The sequence below is a fragment of the Gossypium arboreum genome, chromosome 6, assembly GCF_025698485.1.
Source record: "Gossypium arboreum isolate Shixiya-1 chromosome 6, ASM2569848v2, whole genome shotgun sequence".
In the NCBI taxonomy this organism is placed as follows: domain Eukaryota; kingdom Viridiplantae; phylum Streptophyta; class Magnoliopsida; order Malvales; family Malvaceae; genus Gossypium; species Gossypium arboreum.
Window position 1 is genome coordinate 83853704 of NC_069075.1, and position 11624 is coordinate 83865327.

At 34.9% G+C, this 11624-nt stretch overlaps 1 non-coding gene across 1 annotated transcript; it reads left to right on the forward strand.

The window, feature by feature from the left end:
- Positions 1-7928: 7928 nt before the first annotated feature.
- On the forward strand, positions 7929-8035 carry LOC128294750 (small nucleolar RNA R71). Its single transcript, XR_008285057.1, has one exon. It is a non-coding gene; the product is annotated as a small nucleolar RNA R71 (small nucleolar RNA).
- The last annotated feature ends 3589 nt before the right edge of the window (positions 8036-11624 follow it).

Consider the following 11624-nt stretch of genomic DNA (forward strand, 5'->3'; position numbering starts at 1 on the left):
CCGAAAACTCTATGAAAGAGCGATACCCACACCTATTTACCGGTAAGATTTACGGGGACGAAAATTTCTTAAGTGGGGGAGAGTTGTGACATCCCTAAAGTGACCCTAGTCGGAAAGCGGTTTTGGGACCGCTAAACCGAGTCACTAAATTATTTGAGTATGATAGTTACTGTCTAAATATGTGAAAATGCATGTGTGAATTTTTTTAATTCTTTGATTTAGTTAATTTGAAGGTGAATTGAAAGAAAAAGGACTCATGTGGAAGGATTTAATTATATGTGGCTAATTCTAAGAGGTTAATAAAGGAATGAAGTAAAATAAATGGAGTTGCATGTCAAATAACCCATTTGACAAGGTTAGTGGCCGCCATGACAAAATTATGGGCAAGGAACATGTTTCCAACATGTTATGCTAGTGGTGTATGTAGGAAGCCATAAAATAATAGCTAGCATTAAAGAAATGAACAAAAAATGAGCATGGATGCCCCCATTGTGCCGTAACTAGAGAGAAAAAACAAAAAAAAAAGAAGGAAAATGCTCATTCTATTCTCCATTGCCGTGGCTTGAAGGAGGAAGAAGAAGGAATTCTTTTGTGCATGATTTGGCTTGGTTGATGCTTAGGAAGAGGTAAGCACTTTGAAACCCTTGGAAATTTAGATGTAAATGAGATGATTAGTTCAAGTTCTATTCATTCCATGGATTAAATTTGGTTGTTTGGAGGTTTGGTATTTGGCCAAGTAGTTGAAGCTCTTGGTACATATATTTTTCATGAAAGTTGAAATTGGTTTGTTCATAAGGGAGGGTGCGAATGTGGCCAATGAAAGGCCTTGATAAACTATATATGTGGCTTGGGTTTATGATATTCGGTTAAGGGATATTGTGCTAGCAAGGTTGGTTTTATATATACATGTAAGTTACTTTGTATATGATGTTTAGAAAAGAAAAATAGTGAAGGGCAAAGTTAATGATGTTGGATAAATTTTTAGTAGAGTTGTGCTTAGGCATTCGGTCATTGATGAGCATTGTGGTAACCTAGTTGTAGTTGCAACTCCTAATTTTGAGATGGAATTTGTACACATACGTTAAATAAATGGTTAGGGCCGAATGGGGACTATGTGTTTGAAAGAATAAAATCGATACTATAATTGATAGTATAAGTATTCGGCCATTCAATCAAGGGTATAGGTGATGTTAGATCAATTTTAGCACATTCGGCTATTTAGGTATACCCAATCATGATATTGCCTTTGATTGTATAAAATCAACTAAAATGGGTGGTTAGTGAGGGTGGCTATTTAATATACGAATATGTATATGTGTATGTGTGATTGGATTATTGATAGAATAGTAAATTGCATAAGGCTATTGGTAGAATAGCCAAGAACATAAGGTAGCAAGATAAAAATTTTACCATGTCGTTCGTATGTTATATGATCATTAGAATGTGGATACCAACATATGTACCAAAGCGATTGAATGAGTTAATTTGTTTGTTTAAGCTCAAGATCCTAAAGGAGAGGCGCCCAACAAGGGAAATCGAAGGTCAACGAGTAGCCGACTTAGAATTATTTGCCCAACACAAGGTAAGTCATTAAGCATATATTTGGTGTTGATTTAAATGAGTTGATGTGTAAATGGAAATGTATGTGTATGGAATGATGCCATTGTTGAATGTATAAAGGCAGCAAAATGCATAAGGTATTGGTCTCGGCACTAAGTGTGCGGGTATAAATGGACACGGTGACAAGATTGGTACTAAGTGTGCGGGTTTAAAATTGTACAAAGACTAAGTGTGCGAGTTTGATTATATAGCACTAAGTGTGCAAGCTGAATATATAGCACTAAGTGTGCGGATTCACTATATGCTCTTGCATTACAATTGGCACTGAGTGTGCGACATTATCGAGTTAATCCGGACAGCGGATCGGGTAAGTACCTTGAGCTCATGACGAATAGGCAATATGTTCATGCTTTCGGGTTGAGCTTGGTAAGCTTTAAATCTATGTGATGATTGCAATTGTATGATTGTGGTGAAAATGAGTTGGTGTGTAAAATGCCTCAAATATCTTATTGTATAGAATATGAAATGTGGATGTATGACTTGGTATGAGATTGAACCGAAAGGTCCAAGGAACTATGATATAGTTCGATATGGATGGAGTACTTAGCCTCGTTCATTATTTCATGTTGTAATAATTTTGTTAATGGATGGTTGTGGAATGCTTATGGCTTACTGAGTTATAAACTCACTTGGTGTTTTCTTGTCACCCATTTTAGGTCTCTTGGACTCGTCTCTTGTGTACTCGGAACCGTCGTTGAAGTCATCACACCGTGAACAATCTTTTGGTATTGTCTCCTTAGTCGATCTAGGAGAACATTTGGCATGTATAGGCTATTTTGTTTTGTTGAATTTTGGGTTGTAAACTTTAAGCCATGCGAAAATGGCCTATGTGGTCGGTTGAGTGTGATTCTAAAACCTATAGTCACAAGTCTTAGAAACCTTAATTTTGATAAGGTGGCCATAGCTTGTATTATGTATGATGAATTATAGTTGGCCATGGAAGAATTATGAAATAGTCATTGTTTGCTTTAGTAACAGATGCTGCCAGCAGCAGTGAGGTGAGATTGAAAAATCACTAAAAATAGTAGAAGTAGAATTAAATAGTGAATAAATTATGAAATTGAACCTTGATGAATCTACTTTCATATGGAAGAAACGAAACGGTCATATGAGTCAGATTTTAAGAGATATTCAAGTTTTCGTGAAACAGGGCCAGAACAGTTTCTGGATCCCCTGCTCCGACTTTGAAAATTTACCATAAATTATCCAGAAACAATTAGAAGTCATGCCTTATATGCATAGATTCCCCTTTGAGTCTAGTTTCATTAGAAATAAACGGTATGAGCATTGGAGCTCTGTACGAGATGATATCCAGGTCGTAATGCGCAAAGGTCAGTGTAGTCGAACCCTGAAACAGGGGTGACCTTAACTAATAAACTGTACCAATTGGCCCAACCAAAAATTCTAGAAAAAAATGTGTAGATGGAATTATGAGTCTAGTTTCAGGGAAAATTTACGGAACTGGTTTTCGAGTTCGGGAACTCGAGATATGATTTTTAAGGTAACAGTGACGCAGTTAGCTAGCCTGCCTGGAACAGAAATTCATAATTTCCAAGAGAGAAATAAGGGAAGTAAGCCCGGTAACACCTCGTGGTCAAATCCGGTGACGATCACGGGTTTGGGGTGTTACATTAAATTTAAACAAACTAATGTGATTTTATTATTAAATAGTTATCTGATTTTTTTTTCAAATAACTACCTTATATGAATTACATTTATTAAATTAGACAAATAATTGAACATTGATATAGTTAAAAATAAATAAATACAATATAACAATTAAATGAGAAAAGAAATGTCAATTCAAAAAAGAAAAGAATTATCAACCCCATATCTTATATCTTATATCTTATATCTTATAGTATTAACTAGAGATTTACAGGCTTTTATGAGTACCCGAAGGAAAACAAAGAGCTGAATCTTGGGATTTCCTTCAATAACTAGGGTAGGATTAAAGTTTATTGTGGATGATTATAGGTGATTTTAATGAGATAATTTCCTCTTAGGAAAAATAAGGAGGTCGTATTCGAGATGACTAATAGATAGAGGACTTTCGAGTAACATTGGATTTATGTAATATGATAAGTATGGTTTTTCAAGGAAGATCGTTCACTTAGGAGCGAGGAAATTTTGTTGATAACAATATCAGGGAGAGGCTTGATCGAGGTGTTGCCAATTTCGCCTAGTGTGAGGTATTTTCTAATTTCACGCAGTCTTCATTAAAATGGTTATAACTTGAGCTATCGAACTCGAAATTGAGTGATTTAATGTGTGCTTCAAAGCTAAAAGATAGATATTCAATTTCTATGAAAACATCTCAACTCAGAAATGACTAGCTCCTATCCAAAAAGTCAACTCAAGTCAATTAATTTTACAAACTTGAAATTGGAAACTTCAATGAATGGTATTTAATAAATTTCACCCCATCTGTGTTTGTATCATTCCCCCTTTCCTTAAAAAGGTTCATCCTCAAATCTTGTCTTTGGTTGAATAAGAGATAATTTTTATCATATGTGGAATGGGTTAATTGAGCTCTTTTCAAAGGATCAACAAAATCCTCGAAAGAAATAAGTCCACTAATTATTCCTCACTCTTGCATGAGTATTTTCTTGCTTTTCACTTTCTCTCCCTATTTGAGAAACTCTTCAATTTTACCTCATTTGTATTCTTTATAACACCCCAAAAGTTGAATTTTTGGTCTGTTAAATTTTGTCAAAGTAATTGATTTGGTTCAGTGGTTAAGTGCTCTAGATGTGTGTTTGAGGTAATGTGTTCAAATCTCACTTTTGAAAAAATTTTCCATTTTTGTTCATATCCCTATCTATGTTCATTTGACTTAAATATTATCTTTCTTCAACTTATGATAGAATGAGCTTGCTGGTTTAGTGGTACGGTGTCAGCTTACCCTATGGTCTTATGTTTGAAACCCCACGTGTGTTGATGAGGAATTTATTTTTACTATTTCTACTTGAGCCGCCCAGGTGGTAAAGTTTGAGTGGATCTCAAAGTCATTGGGAATCTGATAGAAGTGGGTAGTTGTGTTAGTGGGGGGAAGTAGTTAGTTGTTTAAAAAAATAAGGACAATAATAAATGTATTTTAAAAAAAAAAGTCCCTAAAAATTCTCTCCCCATAGTCACGTCTGACGTTTTTCCCCTTACCTATCCTTATCATTTGTTTTTTTTCTTCTTCTTTTGTTCTTTCTTACTTGATTTCGTTTCCATTTTGGTATCCATTCATTTGCACAGTCAACTGTTATGTTTCTTTCTAATAAGTAGATGTGGTTATGGTTTTATGAGTGTTTTGGTTTGATTTAGGGTAAAATATTTTGTTTCGGGTAAGTTGTTTAAATGTGTATTGATTGCTGGTTTTCTAATAGGAGAGGAGATTGTGATATTCGATGAACCTCCAGCGAATTAAGTGCGTGGGCTACTGTTTTCTTAAGCGTAAGAATTCAATTCGAAGTTTAGGGTCGATTTTCAGCATTAAAACTTTGTTATTAGTAATTTTTTTTGGTGTATTAGGTGTGAGAAATCATTTTAATTGATGTTTTTAGGTTTTGGATGTCTCATGGGTGGATTTTCATAAAAAATAGTTAAGGTGTGTAACGAAAACTTAGAAAATCGCGATCGGCTGAAAGATGAAAAACTGGACTGTTGATGCCACATTGCTGTGTGCAACACACAGCTATAAGAGCCACACAGTCTGGGTCAATTTGGCCATGTGGGCCACACAGGCATGTGTAAGATAGTGCGTCAAGTCATATGGGCTACATAGCCTAGCCAAGTAGGCCATATGGGCCCAAATTCTAAAATTTTTCCCTAGGGCCATGTTCGTCATACAAATCAAATCTAGCCCTTCCATAGGGTTCGTATGATACAAATTGGTCTATTAATCATAATTTTTAATGCACTATTAGTGTTAAATATGATTTAAATATTTGGTGGCTCAACCACATATATTAGTTTCAGGCGAGTTACCACATTTTGACCTGGTAGCTAGTCTGCATATATTCTGTAAAGTGACATACGATTGCTTAGCAGTGTGTAGGGTTAGATAGGTATTTAATACCCTAATTTGTGTGCACAATTGGTTGGAGATGGTGTGTAGTGAATGGGGGTAGGATCTGTATCTGTATCTATTACGCATCTGTTTCTGTATCTGCTATGCATCGATGTCTGTATCACTTCTGTAATTTGTTTAAGCATGAGTATCTGATTTATTATATGTAATGAGTTACACACTAAGCCCGTGTACTCATTCTCTGTTTGTTTGATTCTCAAGTAATCCTTAGGCATAGGACGGATCGGTGTAACGGGAGCTCAATTTTACGTATTTGTTTTGCATTTCCTTATATTTTTTCAAGCTTAATTTATTTTTGTTCTGTTGGATTATTTTGGACTCTTGGGACTGATTTTAAAATCGGTTTGATTTTTATTACTTATTTAGAATCATTAAAACGTTTTATATGATACCAAATCTTTCAGCAAATGTAGGATTTCAAAATCGAATCGTGTTTTCCTAAACTTTATTTAACTAAGAAATTCTACTACAAAACTAAGTGCTTTTACAAGTGGTCATCGGCAAAACTAATAAATCATTTAAAATAAAGTCTTCCTTAAATAAATTGGAGTTTTATTCACTGCATGTTGGCTTTAATTATTTTTCTGTTAAAAATAGTTTTTGGATTTTCGAATGAACTTAGATAACACCACCAAATCTGTTCATAATGCCTACGCCAGATTTGGGGGTGTTACATTTAGTGGTGATTTTTGGGTTCAATTTTTTTATAAAAAAAGTGCGTTTGAACAAAATGCATTTCTAATTAAATCCATAATAATAAAATCTACTGGAAAAATAAATTTGTCGACTCTTACCGACATATATTCAATTTTACCTTTTAGATGTGCATAAGAGCGATCAGCTAGCTACAACGTTACTGTTGTGGTTTTCACCTTCCCAATTCTTAGCTTCCTGGAAACAGAAATAAGCATTAAATTTATACTTGCACATAAATCACATAATGTTTTGCCTACATAATGATTTCCAAGTGAGCAAAGAATAGTAAAACTCTATGGGTCCTTCAGTTTTGGTGGGAACTTGTTCATCAACATTGTTATGCATCCTTTAGTGAGAGCAACAATTTCAAATTCCCCTAATCGACGCTCTTTTGACAATATGTCCTTCATGAACTTTACGTAATTGGACATTTGCTCCAATGCTTCCACCAATGGTATGTTGATATAAAGTTTCTTCAGGACATCTAAGAATTTTTTAAATTGAAAATCTTGCTTCGACTTCTAAAATACTGAGGAAAAGGTGGTGGTGAGCTTTCTTCGAATTGTTGAGGTTGTTTTGCTATGGCATTCTTATTGGCAACACGAGTTTATTCTGCTTCAGCATTTTTTTGTTTAATCTTTTCAGTTGTAAATTGCTCCTCTACTAGTTCTGAATTCTTCTTATGTGTGAAACCTGAGCTATCTTCTTCAATAATCGCATCATTAACAACTTAAAGTAAGTGAGTACCACTTCTGAGTGTAATGGCTTTACAATTCTCCTTCCCATGAGATCTTAAATTTTCAATATCCCTCGATAATGCTCCTTGCGGTCTTGAGCTTAATGCATTGGAAATTTTCCCCACTTGATTTTCTAAAGCTTTTAGAGATGTGACTTGGCTCTGAATTACAACATCATTCATGGCCATGTATTCCTTCAACAATGCTTCCATAGATGAAGAAGATGATGTTGAACTTTGTTTAATATTTTTCTATAGAAAGGGTTGATTATATCCAAGTGGTTTACTTGTGATATTCTGTCGAACAACATTATTGGAATTTCCCACCCCTTGATTACTCCAACTGAAATTAGGATGTTGTTTCCATCCTAGATTATATGTATTGGAATATGGGTTATTATTTTGATTGAAATTTCCCCTGTAATATATTGAGGTTGGGTTTGATGGGCATTCATAAAAAACATGATCTTCTTCACAATAAACACATGTTAGCTCAACTGCTTTCATATCCTGCACTGCAATTGGTCTCTTCATTGTTTTAATTATATTAGTTAGGGATGATACCTGAGCTGTTAATGAAGTGATAGCGTAAAGCTCCATAGCTGTTGCAACTTTTCTGCTAGCCTCTACTCTTGTATTCGGATATTGATAATCATTGTTGGCTATCTTTTCCAGAATCTCATATGCCTTGTTATATGATTTATTTAGAAAGTGCCATTGGCAGATGCATCAACTACCATTCTTGTATGTGCACTTAATCCATTATAAAACATTTCCATCTCCGTCCAGTATTAAAAACCATGCATCGGGCATTTTCTAATTAATTCATTGAATCGCTCCCAAGCTTTATATAATGTCTTATCCTAATATTGTCGAAAAGAGGTAATATCATTCTTTAATTTGGCATTCATATTTGGAAGATTGTACCTTAAAAAAAACCTTTAACAAAGTTCATTCCAAGATGCCAACATTCCTAACGGCAAAGATGCTCTAGCACGATCTCGCAATGAATAAGGAAATAGCTTGAGTCTCATGGCATCTTCAGGAACACGCTGTTGCCTGAATAAATCACAGACCTCCAAAAAGAGTCTTAAATGTAGTCGTGGATCTCTAGTAGGTAATCCACTAAACTGTTCTATGGTTTGTAGAATTTGAAACATAAATGGTTTCAACTGAAAATGTTGAGCTTGAATATGTGGTCTGACAATCCTTGGATTCAAATCATCTAAGATTGGCACTACATGTTCTCTAATGGGTTTGTCTCTATCATCTATCACATAAGGAATATCAGTGTCCCTACCATTTGAATGTAATGGATCTTCTTTGCTTGGACCATTTCCAATCCTTGCCATTTCTCACAATTCTTTTCTCCTTCTCCTGAAAGTTCTCTCAATTTCTAGGTCAAAAGAATACTTTTCGTTCTTGGGAATACCTCTACTCATAAATTAACAGCAAACTTGAAAAAGAATAAAAAAAAAAAACAACTAAGTAAGCTAAAACTAACAAAATTAAAATAGATAATAACAACCAAAATTTACCAAATTGCCGATCCCTAACAACGGCGCCGAAAACTTGTCGCGTGTCAATATGTAATACAAATGTGCAAGTATACACGTCGAATAAAGTAATAAAGTGATAAGTGAGATCATCTCCACAGGGATCAGAATAGATTAAAATGGTTGAGTTATCACTATGAACTATACTAATTAAGCTATAGAAAAATAAACAAAATAACAACTTGATGAGGAGTATTAATGTATGAAATATTAAGATCAAATACTAAATAAATTGTTGTGGAAAATCTATGAGACAAAGTTTGGAGGATTTATGCTGTTGGAAGGGAAGGTTGGAATTACTCAAATTACATCTTTATAACATAATAATGCCATGGCAAAACCTTAACCAAATTACTGTTCAGAGTATAAATACTGCTGTCTGCTTCTTCCGAGAGCTAGACTTTAAGCTACCGTTCCAAGACTTTGTATGTCTACAAGTCTCAAGAACGATACTTAACATTATCTTTCCTTTATCTATATAGAACGCAGCTCTATGTCTAGAGTGCTACGAGTATTCCTTCGAGTACTTGCTTGTATCATTCAATTACAATCCAACTCATTTAACCTTTTCAGAATTAAATCAAGTCTAAGAACATGCAATGCATTCATCTATGTCTAGAGCTTGCATGTATATATTTAAAATAACCCAAATCGAATGAATAGTAAATCTAATCAAGATAATGTCGTGGTCATTAAAAGAAATAAAAATCCATCCAATAATTCCAACCCGATGAGATTAGCTCATGGGTTGGGAATTAAAATCCAAAATATCAACATCATTTAACACCATCATCCACAGTTTAAAAATTAAAGAAATCAATTAATAGAACTAAGGTAGAACTACAGGAAGCTTTCACCACTCTAGCTTTAACTTCGATACTACTAAATCATGCAAAACCCAATGTTGACTACATCTTCCCCTTCCTTATGTCTCTGCTCTCTTCTTAAATTACTACCCTATTCCCTTTTTCCTTTGAAATTTCCACGAGATTTTTTCTAGAGAAAAAAAAACTATACTTCCTCTTTTTCTCGTTCTTCCTTTATAGGGTAGGTACCCCCTATATCAAAACACACATTTGCTCCCTCTTTTCCTAGTGAATTTATCTGGTACACGTACAGCTGGCTGAGAGTGATGAGAACTAAGTGTTGTGCTAGCATTTTCCTGGAATTACCATGGCATTTTTTTTGGAAATCCTTCCAACCTTTTGCCATGACAATATTTCACTTCCTTCATTCCCTTCCTCATTTTTCTCATTCTCTTTATCCTTTCCTACATCTGTTGCATACAATAACCAATTCCTTTCTTCCCAATAATAAAAGTTACATATAATGACATTCAGGGCATAATCCAAGCTTTATTATGCAATATTCTAATAATAACCTAGAAATGTAAATATATCCACTTAATAAAGACAATTCATCAAGTTTAGAGGCTTGAAATATAATTTTTTTTCAATAGCTATCAATTGCCGAGGTTACCACCAGACAGGGAGGTTGAGTTTGGTATTAAGGTGTTGCCTGAAACAACTCTAGTGTCCATTGCTCCCTACCGCATGGCATCAAAGGAGCTGATAGAATTGAAAGTATAACTTTAAGAACTTATCAATCAAGGGTTCATCAAGCCTAGTATTGTAACACCCCTAACCCGTATCCGTCATCGGACTAAGGTGAAGAGGTATTACCGGACATATTGGAACATTTCGCATTCATTACACAATAAAAAGTCATACATTATCATATCAAAGTCAAATATCAACATAAAGTCCCTTTCTTAGGTCAACGAGACCTTAAACATGCATTAGGAAGAGGTCGAGACTAAACCGAACACATACAAAATTTTTTCTGAAACTTAACAATTTTCTAAGTTACAACGGTCACACGCCCTTGGGAATAGGCCACGTGCCTCACATGGCATTAAACACGCCTGTGTAACTAGGTCGTGGTGAAATAGAGCATACATACTGACTTGTCCACACGGCCACATGACACGCCCATGTGCCAGGCCGTGTGAAAATTAGGGAGGCTACTGACTTGGGTCGTACGGTCAGTCATACGCCCGTGTGTCTAGCCCATGCTCGAAACTGAATTGGCCACACGGCTTGGCACACACCCGTGTGTGCGACCGTATGGTCTACCCAGGTTCATTTCGAAATGGCCCTCGAGTAGCACGGCAGAGACATATGCCCGTGTCCCTTCCCGTGTGGGTCAAAATAGGCCATTTACAAGGCCAAAATGCCACCCACTTTGGGTCCTCCCTACAAGCACCTAATAAACATAAAATGCACCATGATTTCAACCAATTTCATTGCCAAAACATACACCATTCATGCCATATTATTATCAACCTATTTCATGCTTATAATCTATACCAAATCATACCAAAACATATGTTTCATAACTTCAAATTTACTTCATTCGATCTCATATCAAAATCTTACCAAATTGACCATTTCGCTTGGTCAATCATGAAAACATTATATTAGCAATATTGCATCACATGATTTATATTCAAAAGTCATTCATAATCACAACCAAAACCAAGCCATATCACATGGCTAAATATCTATAACTCAAAAACATATCTCAATTTATCTAGACTATACATGTCATACTTTAATATTTACACTTTCAAAAGGTAACAAAGATAAGTTTGATAGTGTGGTGATAATCCTCGACGATCCCCGATCTCACGATAGCTTCTATATCTAACACAATGCAAATACACACAAAGTAAGCTTTCAAAATGCTTAATAAGCCATATACAAATAAACTTATCATTTAAAGCATATAAACAACATAAAATACATATACTCCATAGCCAAATACTATCACAACCACATAGTTCATATACCTTTCACATACTCCTAATTAATTTCACATATAGCATAATTTCTCATACTTATATCACATATCATCACTTGCACATATAATTACT